The sequence below is a fragment of the Marmota flaviventris genome, chromosome X, assembly GCF_047511675.1.
Source record: "Marmota flaviventris isolate mMarFla1 chromosome X, mMarFla1.hap1, whole genome shotgun sequence".
In the NCBI taxonomy this organism is placed as follows: domain Eukaryota; kingdom Metazoa; phylum Chordata; class Mammalia; order Rodentia; family Sciuridae; genus Marmota; species Marmota flaviventris.
This window is the reverse complement of record NC_092518.1, coordinates 130504257-130524965: the sequence shown is the minus strand read 5'-3', so window position 1 is coordinate 130524965 and position 20709 is coordinate 130504257. Positions and strand designations below refer to the sequence as shown.

Here is a 20709-nt window from a genome sequence, read left to right as displayed (position 1 = left end):
TCTCCTAGATTGCAAGGCTGGTTCACCAACTGCTTGAGCTCAGGAGTTGGAGACCAACCTGAGACCAACATCATGAGATATAATCTCAAACAAAACAAAAACAAAATAAAACAAAAGAAAAATCAAATTATCATATTTGATGCAAAATATAAAGTGTTTGACAAATTCAACATCCACTCATTACAAAAACTCTCAGAATACTAGGAATAAAGGAGAGCTTCCTCAACTTGATAAAGAGCATCTACAAATCCCTACAGCTAACATTATCCTTTAGAATGCAAGACTGGCTGCTTTCACTCTAAGACTGACAATAAGGCAAGGATGTCTGGTAAAACTACTGCTACAAATACTTGCCATTCTAGCTAGTGTCATAAGGCAAGAAAATGAAATAAAAGGCATGCAGATCAGAAAGGATAAAATATATAAGTCCGCATTTGCAGATAATGTGATTGGCCACATGTAAAATCCAAATGAACTTCCAAAATAAGTCCTAGAACTAACAAGTGTGTTCAAAAACCAACTCACAAAAATTGATCACATTCCTGTATACTAATAGCAAACATTTGGAAACTACAAAAAAAAATCACAATGCTACTATCATAGAGATAGATGTATCAATCAATAGCATAGAACTGAGTGTCAAGAAATAAACTTTAGGGCTGGGGTTGTGGCTCAGTGGTAGAATGCTTGCCTAACATGCATGAGGCACTGGGTTCGATCCATAGCACCACATAAAAATAAAGATATTGTGTCCATTTAAAGCTAAAAAAATAAAGAAATATTTTTTAAAAAAGAAATAAACTTTACATTCATGGTCAATTGATTTTTGACAATGGTGCCAAGCAAAACAATGTGGAAATAATTTATCTTTTTGACAAATGGTGCTAGACATGGATATCTACATGAAAAAGAATGATGTCAGACTTTTTTTTCACTGTTTATACAAATGGGCAAAGGATCCAAATACATATTTTTTCCAAAGAAAACATATGAATGATTAACAGGTAGATAAAAAGGTGGTCAACATCACTAATAATCAGGGAAATGCAAGTCAAAAATCACACTGACATATCACCTCACAGATGTCAGGATGTCTATTATAAAAAAAGACAAGCAATAAGAAGTGTTGGAGAGACTGGGGAGAAAAGGGAATCCCTGTACACCCTTAGTGAGAATGCAAATTGGTGCAACCATTAGGGAAATTAATTCGAAGTTTCCTCAAAATAATTAAAAATAGAACTACCATACAAACCAGAAATCCCACTTCTGGCTATATAATCAAAGGAGATGAGATCAACATATCAAAGAGACACCTGCATTCCAATGTTCATTGCAGCATTGTCAATATATATTTCCTAAGTTTCCTTCAATAAATGAATGGGTAAAGAAAAAGTGATGTGTCTTTGAAATGTGAATAACACACACACACACAGAGAGAGAGAGAGAGAGAGAGAGAGAAATATTCAGCTGGTAGGGGGATGAAAGGATGCCTGCTCAAAGTATATAAACTTTCAATTATAAAATAAATAAATTCTGGGGATGTAATATACAGCATGATGACTATACTAAACAACACTATTTTCTTAAAATTTGCTAAGAGCAGATTTTAAATGTTCTCACCTCATACATACATATACACAAAAATGGTGACTATGGATGCTGATGCATGTGTTAATTAATTTTATTGTGGTGATCATTACACTATGTGTATTTACATCAAACAATCACATTGTACACCTTGATTTTATACAAATTTTATTTGTTAATTAAATATTTTAAAGGCCTGGGGATGTGGCTCAAGCGGTAGCATGCTCGTCTGGCATGCGAAGAGGCCCTAGGTTCGATCCTCAGAACCACATAAAAATAAAATAAAGATGTTGTGTCCACCTAAAACTAAAAAATAAAGAAATATTTAAAAAATTCTCTCTCTCTCTCTCTTTCTCTCTCTCTCTGTCTCTAAAAAATATTCTAAAATAAAAACTTTAGAATGGAATATAGATCTAAATGTAAGAAATGAAATTATTGAACTCTTAGAAGAATCATAGGAATAAATCTTTCTTAGATATGATACCAAACACACAAGTGATGGAAGAAAAAAACTAAATTAATTAGGCTTCTTCAAAATTCAAACTTCTGTGGTGCAAATAATTCCATGAAGAAAAGTAGAAAAATGCATCACAGAATGGGAAAAATATTAGTAAATCATGTGTCTTATGACTCTAGTGCTCCATGTATGTAAAGAACCCTTATAATTCAACAATAGAAAAACAAATAACTCAATTTAAACATAGGTAGAAGCTCTAAACAAACATTTCTCCAAATATCTACAAATGGCACACAAACACACAAAAACATGCTTAACATCATTAGTTAACAGAAACATGCAAATAAAATGCCACAATGAAATGCCACAATGAAATGCCACATGCAAATAAAATGCCACAATGAAATGCCATTTCATACTCACTACAATGACTATAGTCAAAAATGACTATAGTCAAAAAGACTATAGTCAAAAAGGCTATAGCTCAGTTGGCGGAGTGCTTGCCTTGCATGCACAAGGCCCTGGGTTCAATCCCCAGCACTACACACACACAGACACACACACACGATAGAAAATTACAAATGTTGACAAGGATGTAGAAAAATTGGAATCTTTACATATTTTTGGTGAGATTGTAAAATGGTGTAACTACTTTGGAACACAGATTGGCAGTTCCTCAAAATGTTAAACAGATATAACCTGGAAATCCCACTTGTAGGAATATACCCAACAAAAATGAAAGCATATGTCCCCATAAAACTTTTTACATGAATGTATTATTAGTCAAAATAGCTCCAAAGTAATAATTCAAATGATGCTCAGTTGATGAACAAAAAGATAAAAAGTGGTCTGTCCACACAATGGAATATTTTTGGCAATAAAAATAATGAAATACTAATAGATAGATGCTACAATGTGAGTAAATCTTAAAAAAAAATATTATGTCAAGGGAAAGAAGCCAGTCACAAAAGTTTATCTATTATATCATCTCATTTATAGAAAATATCCAGAATAGGCAAATGAAAAGAGATGGAAAACACATTAATATTTGCCAGGAGTAGAGGGGTCAGGGAGTATGTGGAACAATTTTTAATGGGTAATCCTTTGGGGGGGTACAATAATTAGGACTGTGGTATTGGCACATAAAAAAAGATCAATAGAAAATTATAAAGATCCCAGAAAAAGATCTACCCAAACATACTACATTTTGACAGGGGATGAAAAAGCAATTCAGTAGAGAGAAAGTTTTTTCAACACATATTGCTAGAGCTATTGAGCATCCAAGGCAAAAAAAAAAAAAAAAAAAAAAGGAAAGAAGAAAATAAACATGCAAACAAAAAGAACCTCAACCTAAGTTTCATATCTTATACAAAAAGTCATGAACAGACATTAAACTGAAGAAGATATGCAGATGGCAAATGAGTTCCATAAGAGACATTCAATATCATTAGACATTAGAGAAATACAAATGAAAATGACAGTGGTATATAACTACCTACAGATGAGAATGAACCTATCATGTATTTTGCTACACTACTATCAGAATTAGGTTGGGAGAAAAAAGTCAATCAAGAGATCCCATGCTATATGATTTCATTTATATAACATTCTTTTGTAAAACATTCTTGCAATGTCAAAATTATAATTATATAGAACAGATTAGTAGTTGCCACGGGCTTGGGATCTGATGTGGGGCAGAGCAGGAAGCAATTGGGTTTGAATATAAAAGAGCAAGATGGAGTATTGAGGTTCCTTGTAACAATGAAAATGTTCTTTATCTCGACTATAGCCACATGACTCTATGCATTGGATAAAGCTATTTTGAATTTAATACCCACCCCCACACAAATTTGTGCATGTAAAACTTGTGAAATCCGAATAAGGTAGGTGTATCAATGTCAGTGTCTTCATTGTGATATTGTACTATGGTTTGCAAACACATTACTGTTAGAGAAAACTGAGTGAATGGTATATGGCATCCCTCCTATATTATTTCCTAAAATTGCATATGAATCTATAATAATATGAAATATTTTTAAAAAATCATACTATAAGGGTTGGGATTGTGGCTCAGTGGTAGCATACTCATCTGGCATGTGTGAGGCACTGGGTTTGATTCTCAACACCACATAAAAATTAATCAATAAACAAAATAAAGGTATTATGCCCATCTACAACTAAGAAATATTTTTTAAGAATCATTCTATAAAGTCTGTAATAAAAGCAGATGAACAAAAAAAAGACAAAAAGTGGTCTATCCATTCAATGGAATATTGTTTGGCAATAAAATAACAGAATAAGAACAGTAGACAAATCCACCACTGAAATATCATATGTATCCAGAAATAGACTGAGATGTACACGTAAGTTGAATGTATAATAAAGGTGACCTTTCAAATGACTTGGATAAAAGTGGACTTTTTATATAATGGGTTTCTGATAACTGGTCAGCTCTTTGAAAAACGGTAAGACCCATACCATACAGATTTCACAAGAATAAACTCAAAATGGGTTAGGAATGTCAGTGTTAAACATGAACCCATACAAACACTGGAAGAAAATTTGGTGAATTCCTATATAATCTTGCTGAGGAAAGTCTGTGACTCAACGTCCAAATGAGATTTAAAAAAACTGGTATCTGACTCCTCAAAATGCTTTTGCATGACAAACAAAACATAAATATCAAAAAACAAGAAACCAACTAGGAGAAATTATCTGCAACATATATCACAGATAGAAAACTAATATTTCTACCACATAAAACTCCTAAAATTGGGGATAAAAGACCAAAAACCCAATAGAAAATGGGAGCACAGACTTGAACACAGAATTCGCATACACGGACACTATCAAAAAGGCACTTAGGCATATGAAAGGATGTTTCAAGTCATTTGTAATTAGAAAAATGCTGATTAAAGTACACTGAGATATCATTTCTCACCTATCTGATTTGCAAAAATTAAAAAGTATAGCAGACATTTGTTGGTGAGGCTTTGGGAAAAAAGACACTCTCATACACTGCTGATGGGAATGAAAATTGGTGCAAACTTTGTGGAGGGGAATCTGGCAATACATAATAAAACTATATTTGTGTTTACTTTTTGATACACCAATTACACATCTAGGAATCTACCCTGAAGTTAGCACTTCAACAATGTGAAAATGTATATTATCAGGCTGTTGATTGAAGCATTATGATTATAAAATATTGGAACCAACCTAACATGCCTATATCTAGTATGGTATTTGAAAAATCTATGGCACAATCACAAAATACAGTAGTCTGCAGCTATAGTGAAGAAGTGAGGAAGATGTCCTTTATGTAACAAAAAAGGGCACAGCAATATACAAATATCTATTTATGCAAAAATATAAAAACTAATGTTTCCTATGTTCTTATATGAATACACAACCACTATAACTTCACATCATATACAACCACAAGAATGGGAAGTCATATTCCATGTATGTATGATATGTCAAAATACATTCTACTGTCATGTGTAACTAAAATGAACAAATAAAAAATACAAAACAAAATAATGAGGTTGTTTACTTACATATGAGCAGAACGAGGTGGAAAGGATAGAAGTAATGAGTCCTGTCACCTTTCTGAGAATTCTTTGCTGAACAGATCTCATTTTTTTAACTATGTTATTATTTCACATGCTCAAAAAAGGGAATCAAATTAACAAAGATGGGGGAAATAAAAAAGAATCTAAACAGAAACAAGTGAACTAAACCATATTCAAATGATCTCATGGGGATGAAGGGATGAAGAATTAGCTCAGGTAATGTTTTAATAGTGGTGAACAATAAACTCATAGACTAAAGACAAAAAGAATTCTAAAATACTGTACTCAAGTTAATAGGCCTCTTCATAGAGTCATGGGTTAGTGATTCTGAAATCACTTTCTGTGTATTCTAGGAATAAGTGACTGAATGTATTATGAATAATAGCAGAGATATTTCTCACTGTCTAAAATAGAAATTATACATATGGAAAAGGGAAAGGAAGAATCAATGTTAGTGTTGGATCAGATTTAGAGGAAACAGCATGAATTCATGGTTTATTGATAGGTAGGTAGCTAGAGAAACAGATATTCCCCAAATACTAAAACTAATAAATGAAAAAGATACATATAGTTATTTTCCTAGTTTTGTGGACTGAGAGGATTTAGTAGCAAATTCACATCTGTAAAAATTATCATACACCTAAGAATCCAGACCATGGTTTCTAAATGCCATTCTCCACTAAACGAATAATCAGAATGGGAAAATGCCTAAATTTAACACAGGGAAAATACAAGAAGGGTCTAAAGCAACTTGTGCCAGAAGTTAAGGCCAGGCTCAGAGATTAGACAAAAAGATGTAGGAGCCAATTTGAAGGAACTCCCACTGGCCAAACCTGAGCCAGGAGACTGAGGCAGGAGGACTACAAATTTGAGGCCAGCCTCAGCAATTTAGCAAAACCCCATGTCAAAATATAAATAAATAAATAAAGTGTCCCTGGGTTCAATTTCCAGTACCAATAAAAATAAAATAGAGTAAAATAAAACAATGATAGTAAAGGATTATGACCAACGGAAAAAAGAAGCCAAAACTCTTCTTAATAAAAATAAATGTATTAGTGAACATATTTACTTATGATGGGGTAAGGGAAAGCTCTTTCTTACAGTAGAAAGTTAAATGATATAGAAAGAATGTTGGGATCAGAAATTAATTATTTGGCAACGCATAATAAACTTGCCTCAGGCAAGGATCATCAAAGGGCTGCTAAACTAGTGAGTTAAAGTTTGAAGAGTAACAAGATATTAACATAGCTTCAAAATATGTTCCTTCCCCTAAGATATTCCTTAATTGCAAGGGTAAAAAATGGTATTTTCAGAGTTGGAGACACCTGGCATACACCACTTTAACTATGTGATCAAATTGCCTGTCACCAATGATGAGATGTAGTGACCTCATACACCTCTGACCTGCTATACCAAGAGGACACAATATCACGTTTGTCCTGATCCTGCCGAAAGTATAGAATCTGAATCTAATCATGAAGAAACAACAGACAACAAACCCAAATCAAATGATATTTCACAAAACAGCAGGCCTGTACTCTTCAAACATATCCATACTACAAAACACAAAGTATTTCATAAAATCTGAGAAATTGTCCCAGATTAAAGAAGAATAGAGAGACATGAGAACTGAATTCACTACATAATTCTGGCTTCACTTTTGCTATAAAGAACATTATTAGAACAACTAGCAAAATCAAAGGTCCTTAGATAGAGCAATAGCAATTTTAGTTTCTTGATTTTGATCAACATTGTGTGCTTTTATAAGAGAATACCTTTATTTTTAGGAAGATAGATATACCTACACACACAACATACACACACACACAGTTATCTGCAATTTGTTCTCACACAATTTGCCAAAAGTAATTGTGTGTAGAGTAGGTGGTATATTTAAAAAAAAAGAAAATTCAGTCAAATGTTAACATTTGGAGAACTGAATGAAAGAATTTATTTTGATCACTCTTGCAATCATTCTGGAAGTCTGAATTTGTCAAGCAAAAAGGTTAAATTAAAAAAGGTTAGAATAAGTGGCCTAGGGAGAAGGTGTGGAGAGCCAAAAGTACATGCCTGAGAAAATGTTCCTGGTTGCTGGGTGGCTTTCCAAGAGGCAACAGGACAGGAGTCTCCAGGCACACACAGGCATTCAGGAAATGGTAACCTTCATTTGGATAGACTTCAAGGCAAAACTGGAGCCCTCCTTCTGACAAAGGATTCATTAGCAGTGCTCCTCAAGGCCCTGCTTGGTGTGACAGATGTCAGCTGGTCCGCTGAACTCCTTCCAGATCTGTACTCACAGGGCAAAAGCTTGAAATTCAGAGGACTCTTTCAGGTAGGGACACTTGGGAAGGTGGATAGAAAGTTGAATGGATGGAAGGACAGATGGATACATGAGAGTCACCAAATAAAAGACTACTGAATATCATAGTGAAAGAACTTATGAAAACCAGTGATGATTAGCACATTCATTATTTTTAATAATTTCAGAGCACTCAGCAAAGAAAGCCCCTTATAATGTAAAGTTTATCAGGGACTTTAGTGAGAACATTTAACTTGAGTCTAGTTAATGTACTGGCTGATATAGTGGCTACTGAGCACAAGTAATGTGGCTAGTCCAATTTGAGATGGGCTGGAACTGTAAAACTGAAATATGAAGACTTAACATGGTTTACAAAACACTGTACATCCAGGTGTGGTGGCGCAGGCCTATAATACCAGTGGCTTAGAAGAGTGAGGCAGGAGATGCAATCCCAGGGCTGGGGATTTGGCTCAGTGGTTAAACACCCTGGGTTCAATCCCTGGTAACAAAGGGGGAAAAAAACCCACAAAGAACAAAAAACAAAGGGAAAAAAAAACCCTCTGTATAATATCTCACTAATTTTTATGTTGATTACATGTTACATGTTGAAATAAAATATATGATTCACATTGATTCCACCTGCTTCTTTTTTAATGTGGCTAATAGAAAGTTTAAATTTCCATGTGTGGCTTGGATTTGTAGGTCCTGTTCTATTTCTATTGGACAGCACTGCCCCGTTGATGAATGGCTTTGCTAGTTTTTGCTCAAATTTCACCTTCTCAGCAAGGTCCTTGCTGTCCATCCTATTGAAAATTGCACCCTTCCCTGGCAACATCCAACTCCTCCCTTGATTTATTATGCCTCAAGGAACTTATCACTTTATAGGCTACATATTTTACTTACTGATTTGTCTATCATTGGTCTCCCCTGCTAAACTACCTTTCATGTGTCCTTTTTTTTTTTTTGTATGGTTCATTCCTGTACCCCTGACATATCATTAATTTGCAGAAATTTTTTCACCATGGGTATTTAGTACCTTTTAAAGCTTAACTCTTGTGCATCTACTTATCCGAACATCTGTCCATCCACCCATCTATACATCCTCTAACAGTTCCTGATACATTGATAACAGACTTAAATCTTTATTGAGACCATTTTCTAAATAACTTTTGACCAGCTCCTGAATTGACAAGCATCCAAGTCTCAGTTTTGGATTACTTAGGGCTCCAGTTTCATACCAATCCCTCCTTCCACATTGTACAAATAGGAGTGGAGAGGCAGCCCAATGCCAGCCTGTGCCACAGAGGGCCCACACTGGAGAAAAAGACCCAGGGCAATGCCCCCTTTTCCCAACTTGCATTGATTTTGAGGTTACAGTGAGAGGAAGGGAATAAATATATCTTTCCAAAACGCTGACAGCCATCAGAAGCTCTGTGGTTAAGAAAGCAGATAAGTGGCTGGGCTGGAAAGGAGAGACAGTCCCAGAGCTGGTGGCAGCGTGTGGATGAGCAAGGTGCAATTTCTAAGTACCTCCTGAGCTATAGGTGGCTAACTCTTTCATGTGATTAAGAAAAGCAAATAAACCAAGCCCAGACACTTTGGATGCAAACAGTTGAGAAACTAAAAGCTTCTTTTAGAGGAGAAAAACTGTTACTCATTACAAAAATAAGGGTGGGGTGGCTTGGGTTTGTTTTTTCTTTCTTTAATGAAAATTAGCAAATATGAAGTCAAATCTAAAACAGTCCATCTGTTTAAAGTAAAATAATTTCAAATAACAGGCCCCTAAGGACAATCCCCCCAACCATTATTCAAAAAAAAAATCTGTTTTATTTTAAATTGAGCATTGGTACAAGACCAACAAAATAAAATATTTACTGTTAACTGAGAATTACCCATAGATGTCGGGGGTAGAGGTGAGGGACAAAAATTCTTTTCTGATAAGCTACTATTTGATAGCTAGAAATTCAATCTCTTATCCCTGTATTCTGCGGACTGCAGGCCCACATGAAGCTAGGAGTGTGAAGGTTTCTTCTGACAGGGCTTAGGAACTTTGGGTGAGCTACAAGATGGGACTCAGCTCCTAGCAACTTGCTGAATGACCCTCAGCAAGTGTGGGTTTCTCCAGCCCCCGCATCTTCATGTGTACAATGAGGGGTTTCTAAGGGAATTTCCAATTTTCCTCTTCTTTGGTACTACATAAATGCACATCAACTCTTTAGCCCAAAGTTGTAGGACACTAATTTATATAAATCTCGTCCCTGAGATTTATATAAATTAGTGTCCCAAACAAAACTAAAACCCCAAATTTTCAAATCTCCAGTAATTTCAAAAAGAACTATCTTTTTATGTGTCATTTTCAAAAATCTTAAGTAACTTAGAGCTCAATTTGCTCTTCAGACAATCATAGGATGCAGAGTGGAAGGAGCCCTTTAGATCCCCCAGTCTATTCCTTCATGGTGCACATGGGGAAACTGAAGTCCAGAGAGGGGAAGTAGTTTTCCCAGAGTGCCATGGCTAGTTGGTATCAGAGCTGGGCCCTGAGCACAGGGGGATGTTTGGCTTCCATAGCACCAGGCACTCCTCCCAGATTTGGAAAGCTGATCCCAAACAGTACACCTTCCCAAGGGCAACAGCTAATTGCCCAACTTTCAAATTCACAAAGCACTATCTTTTTTTGTTTGTTTGTTTGATCATGTGATGGTGACTAAATGGCTAGTGGGGATCTGCTTTCAAGTATTTTGCATGACTCCTTCCCTTCCAGATAAATAATGAAATTAAGAGCAAGACACTCCAGCAAAGGATGGTAATCCAGAGTCACTCTGCATCATGCCCTGTACCAAAGGCACATTTGAAACAGGATGCAATTGCTCTCCACTTAAGCATCCTTGGCAGATCTGGCTGGTTTAACACAAGAAAGAATGAGTAAGGGAAACCCAGGGGTGACCAGGAGAGAGTGGAGGAGGGAGGGTGGGGAAGGAGGAGGAGAAGAGGAACAAGCCTGCAGGGAAACTCCCTCAGCTTAATACTGGAACAAGTTGGGCTCTGGCAGGCTTGAGGCTCCCATTTGATAAGGGCCTCACCCCCCTCTGTGGGAGGAAACCTCACCACCAGTCCCATTAGTGGACATGGAAGGACTCCCAGGCTCTGCTCCTGCTCAGGGCACCAGTCACACTCCCAAAGTAACACCTGAGCCATGAGCCAGGCAGCTTCTTGGGCTCCCTGGGGATGCTGGCTCCCCAGCAGGATTAGTGTAATGACACTCCTTGATATTTTCAGAGCTCATTTTGAGGGTTGTGGCTACCTCTAACAATCATGCTCTTTACCCCACTGCTAGAAACAACCAGATTGTTCACTTTAATTCTAATGTCAAGTTAATTATTTTAACACTAAGTTTGTCAGATTTGACTCCATATCCCGAAAATTAATTTTGGAGTGGCAGTGAAATAAAATGGCTTACTTCTTTGAGCTTTGTTACAACATGTTCATGCAACAAACAGCGAAGAAAATTTAGTAATTAGAGGTTAAATTAATCCTTGACAGACAAGTGGCTTAGAAACGCTACACCCTCCTCTCCAAACCTAGCATAATGCATGCCAGTCTCTCAGAATTAGACACGCAAAGCATGTGACGTTGGCAACTGCACTGAAACTACTGTCCCACTTAAAATTCCAAGGTCGCGCTGGAACTTCCAGAGGCAGATATTAACACTGGGATCTCATTAAGAAAGAAACTCAAACAACCTTCTTCAACAGCCAACAGAGCCCACCCAGCTGAGCCCTCCATGGGGCTGACTGCCCAACTCTCCTGCAAGAAATTTGGAAGCCAGATGAGAGACAATCCCTTCTGAGGCCCTAGAGCCTGACCCTAGTCTTATCCTTCACTTCCAGCCTCCATTCTCTAGCTTGTTCCAGCCTTGGCATTCTGATTTCAATATGCCCCTCTACTGTTCTGACAATGCCTAGAACAGCACACACAGATACAGGGCAGATTCTATTCCACCATATGAAAAATGTTCCTTGATGTGCTGCATTTCTTCTCACCATATTTGCTCTGCCTGGAAAGGATGCCTGTCTGCCCATACATGGGTGCAAAATGGGTGTTCCGAACTTGACTGAAAATTAGAGATCAGGATTCTGTCTACTTTGGGTTCCTTTTACTAAGTCCTCTCAGGAAATTCAGGCACCTCTCTGGACAGCAGTTTCCTCTTAATAAAATCATAGGGTTTCAGTATTCCAACTCAAAAACTCTATTTTTCAACATCTGAGTTTGTAGGAGAGCTGCTTTTTTTTTTTTTTTTTTTTTTTTTTTTTGTGGTGCTGGGGATTGAACTCACAGCCTTGTGCAAGCACTCTGCCCAGCCTGAGAGAGTTGCCATTCTTATGCTAACAAAGTGCAGGAACAGTGGTAGACCAGCTAATGGGGGCCAAAATGGGAAATGAGCTGAGTCCTTTTCTCCTCTGCCTCTGCTGTGCCAGCATGCCACCAAAAGAAGCAGAGAGTGGGGATTTCAGGATCAAATTCTGGGCAAAATTATGAGGGGTGGGGCTGGGGACCACTAGACAGAGCATTTTGGATTCCTGAAGCATTGAAGACCGCTCATCTTTGTCTGCCTCTAGTCCCTAAAGGTTCACACTTCCCTCCAAAGTTTGAAAGCACATGCCAGAGCCACCAGACCTTCTAACGCAGATGCCACTTGCTAGCTCAGGCCCTGCAGCCTCCAATGACCTCTTTGAGAATCAGCGGAAATGTGTCTCTATAGCCTAATGTCCAGGTACACCTCAAGGTGGAAGAAAGGGGAAATCACAATGGCTGGCTGGCTAGACCCCCTTTCAACAAAATGGAATCCTGTGGCTTCTGGGGTATTTCCTTCTGGGACCTGGGGAACAGTTCTGAGCCTTGAAAAAATGGCATTTACCAATCCTGACTTAATGGTTATTTAGTGAGTAGAGCAAGCCACAGAGTACAGAGAAAAAGTAAGGTGGCTGGATACCCTCAAGAAAATAGGGGGGCAGTGAGGCTCAGACTGGGCTGTGCAGAAAGGGGCACTGGCTTCCCAGGGGTCAGAGGGCAACCAGGGCACAACTGGGTGCCACAGGAAGAACCCTCTTCCTAGCAACAGGCAGAGGCCCCTCCTTGCAGGCAGGGAATGATGGGGGAGTCAGAAACTGGGGTCCCAGGGAAGCTTGGGAAGGCCCATGGGACAAGGAAAGTTCTTGGAGTTTGCAAATAACATTTTCTTTCTTTCACCCGAATCTTCCTTAGGTTTCTCTGGATGCCTTTACTCTGGGGAACTGGTGCTTACAGCCAGTGAGGCCCCTTACTGTCGCTTTCCCCAGGGGATCTTTTTGGATTGTGACATATCCAATTGCTTACTTTGGAAATTATGAAGAGGTCAGATTTTAGGAGGAAATCTGAGGTTCCAAGGAAACCAAGGAGGCTCTGTGAAAGGGAAGAAAATAACTGGAGTGGGGGGAGGGGAGGAGAGCCAGAACCCAAGTCTTTTGCTTTCCTCCCCTCCCCTTGCAGAAATTCTCCAGGCTACAGCAACCCTGGGTGGTTATTTGGAAGGAGGACCCCACCAGTGGCTGGCGCCTTGCAGTGTTCTTGTGTAAATACCCTCTAACAGGAATTCTTCCTCACCTCTGTGGGACTAACTGCCTACAATTCTAGGAGGTCTTTGCTGCATTTACAGACTTAAGGCCAGCAATGACAAACACAAATAACAAGCGGAAAAACAAGTGCAACAAAATTCCTTCAGGTTCATTCCCATTTAGGAAGACTCCCTCCTTAAAGTCCTAAAAGATGTCTAAAAATCAGACCAGTTCCAACTGAGCTTTGTGATGCTTCTTTCCTGCCATACAGTTGACTGGTGCTGCCTAGGTTACTCCTTGGTGGCGTTGTGAGAGGTGTATGATGGGAATTGGTTTATTGTGCTGATCCATAGTAACCGGCTCCTGTTCCTCCATCATTTATCTCCCTCCCCAGCGACATCTGGGTTGGTCTATTCACACTCTCAGCATTCTATCTGCTCCAACAAACACTCAGCTTTTTCTGCTTGGATAAGGAGATTTTTTAGTTACATCCATTATATGTGTATCAACATTTATGGCAGCAAGATAATTGCCAAAGAGCTCAGAGGATAAAAGGTCCTTCTTCATAATGTCCACCCCCGCCCATTGCAAAAATCAATATTAACAACAAGCAGGACAGTGGCAGATTCTTGCAGGCTGCTGTGTCCCCAAAGTTGAAAATGTGATTTTTAGAAAATATTCAGCTGGACTAGAGAGGAAAGGAAGGCTTCCACATGAGTTCTGAACACACATCCAGTGGTGCAGTACATGTGGAAGATGCAAGGCCTTTTTGTCCTTATAACCTCTGCTAAAGAACTACAAGGCCGCAAATCTGCTCTATATTTGATGAATCCTTTGGAAATACGCCAATCTAATTTCAAAGAGTTTAAGATCCTGTTATCTGTGGACCAACCCAATGATTAGGAAGGCCTTCCGTCAATAGTTTGAGATGGCTGGATTAGAAGTATTGGACCAGAGGCCTTCTAGGTTGCTTCCAGGGCCCCCTGTCTATGATTTTGAGTTACAAGTTCGCACTTGCAATGATACAAGAAAGTGCACACTTTCTACTCAAAAATTGTTTTGATTGGCCTTCTGCCAGTTTTTATTCCTTCCTCTTTTCCCTGCCCCTCAAAATCTCAGCCCCATTTCTTTATCTATCTGGCTGTTTTCTCCAGTGAGAAAGTTGAATGTGGTGTTTTACTTTCCCAGAAAATGACTACTTGTTCACAAATCATACTGCTTTAGAACTGAAAGGGAATTAGACTCAGAGGTTATGGGGAAAGAGCAGAGAAGGACAGACTTGCCTATGATCTCTCTGTTAATTAGTGGGAAGAGTTTTCTGGAACATAAGTTTTCCAGTTTCTGATCTAATGATCACTGCAACTCACCATTACAGAAAAAAAAATCAGAATCCTTTTGAAAAAGAAGTTTACTATGTATGCAAAGTCCCATTTAAGAAGAGTAGTTCAACTACTGTCAGAAGAACCATTTACTTAAGATGAGTTTGTGCCCATTTCATAAGCCCAAACAGTAATTGAGTTTCCTAGAGATGAACCATTAACAGGTGCATTTTGAGCCTAGGTGATCAAATTTAAAAAGGAAAAGAAAGACATTAAACCTGCTTGCCAAGCTGAAAAAATCTTTCTCCTTACAGAAAAGGATGAAGAACAGTAAATTTCCTACCTTAAGATGCAAAGAATGTGTAGCCCCCAACCCCCATCCCAGCAACAGGCTATTTCCTGGTTGAGTTTAAAAATTCAGTGACGTTCCTGTTTCAACCCACACATCTGTGTCACTGTCAGCGTCAGTGGCAGGAAAACAGACAAGTCACCCTTTGCTAATGATTTCCTAACATGGAATTTCCTTGTATCTCCTAAAGCCTTTCTTCTTCCAATGCTAAACTGCCCCCTCCCTCTTAAACACATTGTACCAATGGATGGAAAACTGAAAATGGTCACGGCCGGAAGAGGATGGTTTATAAGCAGAGCTTGTAAGGAAGAGCTTCAGCACTTGAGATTTTTAAAGAGAGAAGAGGGGAAGGACTGCTAGTGTTTCTATGCCATTAGGAACAACACAGGGAGATTTCCTTCAAAGGAGTCTGGTAATCTCTCAGCTACATCTCTTTCTTTCCCTCTTCCTTCTTCCCCCTTTCCAAGTTTCAGTTTGAGCAACATTCTCACAGCCATACTGGAGGAAACAAACTCACATCCCACAGAAGTAGACAAGGGCAGAGGATGAGGCAGCCCCCCAGAGCAGGGAACGGGCACTGGAAGACCACCAAAGCACAAAGCAACACAGAAACCCGTCACTTTTCCCCTATAGAGAATATCCTATTTAATATGTAAACTGGTTATCCAGAGAAAAGAGGGCTGTTACTTTAAGGGGAAGAAGCTGATTAGCTGCTCTGGCTGGCAGCAAACAGCTGGTCTGTCCGGCAGGTTCAAGGCCATTTCAGCTTCTCTCTTATGGAGGCACCATATGTTCCATCTCGCACATCAGCAGCTTTATTTTCCAATGATCTTGCTCCAGAAGAGAAGCACAAAGGGGGGAGGAGAAGGTAGAACTAGTAGTTTATCCTTTGATTACTTTCTGGTGGTTTTAGATGCAGTTTGGATGTATGTGGTGTGTGTGTGTGTGTGTGTGTGTGTGTGTGTGTGTAGGGGGCTGGGAGAGTTTAACGCTTTACCTTCTTCTCCAAAGAGTAGAGAGCAAATGTTCAACTAACACTTATATATTAATAACCTCCAGAGATAGGAATGGAAGTGGAGTTGGGTAAAGATACCCGAAAAGGCCCAAATGAAACGTCGACATCAGCTTAAATGCACATGGGGGTGCAGAGGCAGCGACAGATCGTGAGGAATCTAACTATGCTCCGTAAACCCACTAGCCTGAGCTGCAGTCCCGCCCACTTCTTCTTGTCTTTTTTTTTTTTTTTTTTTTCTTATTGTTAGTATTCCCTTCCTGAACAAACTTTGGGAGAAGAGAAGTGGACCATTTTGGATGATAGAGAAGAAGCCGGCTGATGTCACCATTCCTCCATGCAAACCCTGGTCCCTCCAAGTTTTGAGGGGAAGCAGGTGTAAGGGAAAGGTCTCACTAAGTCGTAAATGCAACTAAACCTGACTGCCTGAGCGTCTTGGACACCCACAGGCGCCAAATGCTGGGTCCCTGCAGAGGCAGCAGGCCGGTGCGTGGTCCAGCACAGGCATTCTAGTTCTCACTGCCCGCCCAAGCTGCACGAACCCTGGAGGTAGCAGCTCCTACTCCCTCGGCGCCACTAAACAAAGGGCACCCGCGAAGAGTTTCAGCCGTTGTGTGTGTGTGTGAGTGTGTGTGTGTGTGTGTGTGTGTGTGTGTATGCGCGCGCGCTGGGAGGGGCGGGGGGATAGGGTGCGGCAGAAGGGCGCGAGAAGGAATGAGGAGTGTAGCTAGATGCGGGTGACGAAAGCCTACAAGCCGCCGCCGCCGCCGCCGTCTCCGCCGCCGTCTCGGCCGCAGGCAGGCGCGACAGCCGCCCTGAGCTCGGGCAGAGAGGGGCGTCCTCTGCAAAGCGAAACCGAGGAAACGGCGCCCCCTATGCCCGAGCCCTGCGACCGCAGTGGCCGGCAGCGTTTGCCCACTTCACTCAGCGTTGGCCACATCAGGCCCCCTCACCCGCGGGCTAGCTGTGCAAGCCCGCTGAGCCGTCTGGGTCACCGGGATTTAGGGTGTCCAAGGCTGGCAGGCAGAGCGCACAGTAGGCACCAGGGGCTAGGGTTCCCCATGCCTTCCTGGGTTCCTGCAGAGGGTCCTTGAAACACACCCCCCTCCCCCATCGCCTACATTTGCCCTCGGGTCCCAAGCAGCTCGGAGCCGCACGGAGGCAGCCGCCCCCGCCCCCTGCTTCTGCGTCCCTTTCCCCTTCCCTCTCTCCAGCCTCCTGGGAAACAAAGGGGCTTTTTATAAAGCGGATTGTTGGCGACGGCGGCGGCGGCGGGGGTGGGAGGGAGGGGGGATCTATAAAGACAAGAAGAGGTGGGAGGGAGGGAAGGAAAGAAGCTGCGAGGCCTCTAGGGGCCCAGGGCTGTGATGGTGTCTGGGAAGCTCCGGCGGGTACACGGTCGACCCCGCCCGGCCGATGGGCACCCGGGCGGCAGTACGCGCCTGCCAAGAACTGAGCACCAAGCCGTTGTGATGCTGCCCGCCGGCTCAGAGTCAGGGAACACATTCCCCCGCCGTGGACAGGGGCTGATGGGGGTGGCACGATTCCTGTGGTGGTCTCCTATGGGAGACCTAGACCCTCTACGTAGTCAACTCTTGCTTGGGCTCAGGGAGACTTTGCGTCTTTGTTACAGCGCGGTTATCTCTAGCAAGCTCGGATCACTAGCCCTCACTGTGTCCCAGAGCCGGCCTTGGTCGGCTACACCAAAACAGCACGTTAGCCCTGGGGACAGCGCCCTGAGGGGTTCCTTCTGCTGCCAAACAAGCAATGGGAGTCCCTTTTCCTATGTCCCCTAGCCACTCCGTGCTCCCGCCTGCGCACACACCCACACTCAGGGTGCAGGGGCTCAGCCGCACCCAGCTGTAGGAACGCGGTGGGTAGTGAATCTCCTCGGCTGGAGGCGCATCTGTTTGCTAAGGTTCCGACGGCTTCGGGCCGAGTTTTCTTGCAGGCTGATCCTATTAGTGTCCACTCAGTCCGAATTTAATCACAGATCAGAGTCAGACATCAATGCCAGCTTTCCAGGAGGCTTCGGACACACTGCATCGGACAGAGCCTGGCCCAAGCCAACTGGCCGATAAAGTATTTGGCGGCGCTCTGGGGGGCTTCCCGCCCGCCCCAGCCGGCGCCGGGCGCCCGGCTCTGCTGCCGCACGGATGCCGGAGCCGGGAGCGCTGAGTCTGGCACAGGGGCGGCAGGAGCGCGGGGTGGGAGACCAGTAGGGGCTGCCTCGAGCCGCTAGATCCGCTCAGGGCTGCACTACCGAGGAGGAGTTGGCAGGGGAGGGAGCACTGGGCAGCGGGCTCGGCGCGCGCACACTCCACACTATTGCTCCGAGGCGGCAAACCGGGTTGGGGCGGGAGAATGTTTCCCTCAGTGCCCACTGCCCACCGGCCGGGCTTAGGGAGCTGGCATGCAAAGGAAGAGTCGCCAGTGGCACCTGGGCTGTGAGCGGCCCAGGGGTGTTGGTATGGAACGGGAGCCTCCCCGTAGCCCAGGGCAGCCCAAGGAGCCCGAGCAGCTTGCGCTCTCAACCTTCCCTCCCGGGTATATAGCTGCCTTCGCCCCATTTCAGACGCCCAGTGGAAGCCGAGAAGCAAGCAGAGGCCGCGGCCCCGGGGTGATGCGAGCTGCGATCAGCCTGGTTGGGCTGGTCCGAGAGGGGGATGGCCACCCCCAGTGCCAGGTGGGCCCTGTGATCAGAGCAAACTTTGGGGTCCCCCGGCTCCGCAGCACCCCAAGGTCCCGGATCCTTAACAATGGGGACTCTAAGTGGGGGCTCCAAGTGTACCCTGGAGCCCCCAGAGCAGTTGAATCTCCCCAGCCCGCCCTCAACCTTACCGTGTTGCGGAGCTCCGGCGGTGGCCAGGGCAGTGCCCGAGGGGCGGGCGGCCGCCGGCGAGGGCAGCCTGGCCCCAGGCGCCCGCCGAATGGCCCAGCCCGGTTGCAGATCACCCCCTGGCTAGCGGCCGGTGCCCCCGCGCCCGCCCGCCGCCGGCCGCTTCAGCTCGCGGCCAAGTTCATGCTGGCGGCGCTGCAGTGGCGGCCTCAATCTGCTCGCTCCATTCCCACCGCCCGGCTCCGCGCCGCGCGCCCGGAAGGTGGAGTTTCGGGGGTTTAAGTTACTGATAGGCATTTCTCACTGCTGTGTCACTCGGGGAGGAGGAGACACGCACGCCGCACACTCACACACCCTCACACTCACAGCGACGAGCGGCTTTGGTCTTAAAGGAGAAGCTGCGCTGCCCTGCCCGCGACCCCGCCGGCCTCGAGCTTGGAAACACTGGGTTTCCAGGCTGTGATGGGGCTAAAGGTAGCCCCAAAACACCGGACGCCCAAGGGGCCTCCCGGGACCTCCATTCACTTTTTAAAAGGGGAAAGTCACCCCAGTCTGGCTTCACTGTGGCCACCTCATTTTTCCAGTTAGCTCGAACCAGGGTAACATGTATGTGTGGGGAAGACCAAAGTGGCGCAAGGGGCTCGGGTGCACTCACCTCAGAAGCTTCTCACGCTGTGGAGGATGGCCTGTGCCCTTGGCGTCAGGTGGCTCTCCTAGACGGTGAGCTGATGGGGAGAGGAAACATCAGTGTGACCAAGCACCCCTGGGCTCAAGCAGACAGAGCCTACCGGAGGGCCACGGGCTTGGCCGGAGCGCTAGAAAACCCATGGCTCAGGTAGACCTCCTGCATGTGGGAACAGCGAGATCCTGAGCTCTGGATTCCCCGGACACACGCAGAGAGAACCGGGAGAGTTGGAGAGCCAACACTCACCAGCGACAGGGCGAGTTAATGCTCCAGACTCACAAGAGATCAAGAGAGACAAAGGGAGGGCAGAGACTGAGAGACAGAAACCAAGTGAGGTAGAGACAAGTGGATGGAGAGGGGAGTGGGCAGAATCGAACAGAGAAAGGGAATTGATACATTCCTGTAGGACCCCAACACGTCCCAGCGATGGGATTCTCATTTAAAAAAAAGTAGCATATTTAAACCCTTTCCCCCTTCCCACTCTCTGCAAAGCGAGATTCAGCCCCATCCTCCCTTGGGGAGAGGTGCTCACCTGCAGTGGGTGGCTAGGGGTGGGTTACGCCCGTCCCTCCACCCACGCGTCCGTCCTCTTGATCACCAGCTCGCACCTGGACCTCCAAACAAATCGACCTGCAGTGGCGGCAGCAGGGACCAGACTTCTCAAGTGGTGGATAATGAACTGCACCCCCTCCCCTGTCTGCCTGGTGTTCCACTCTTCACTCCCCGATCCCCTCTCCGTCTCTTGGCGCGGAAGCTGTCGGTGTTGCCTGCCGGTGAGCTTACCCAGGAACCCAGGCGCGCGGGCCGGCGGCGGTCTCCCGCCCTACTGGCCCAGAGCAGGCAAAGCCCCTACCCAATCTGGGCTGGACTGGCCCTCTCCGTGGCGCTATTCCGGGCCCGACACCTGTGGCTTTTGCAGGAGCACTGGTTCCTCGCAAGCTGCCTGGCCAGCCAGTGCACCCTGTCTGCCCTCTGCCCTGGAGCAGAGGCTGGCGA

The 20709-nt window shown here is 43.6% G+C and overlaps 1 protein-coding gene across 2 annotated transcripts in view; it reads right to left on the bottom strand.

Moving 5' to 3' along the window:
* Mamld1 (mastermind like domain containing 1) overlaps positions 1-19119 on the bottom strand; it is a 107886-nt gene extending 88767 nt beyond the window's left edge. For both annotated transcript variants that reach the window (XM_071606432.1, XM_027954522.2), the window contains exon 1: positions 19031-19119. The gene's annotated coding sequence lies outside the window, so the exon portion shown is untranslated. The remainder of the gene's footprint in view (positions 1-19030) is intronic.
* Between the last annotated feature and the right edge of the window lie 1590 nt (positions 19120-20709).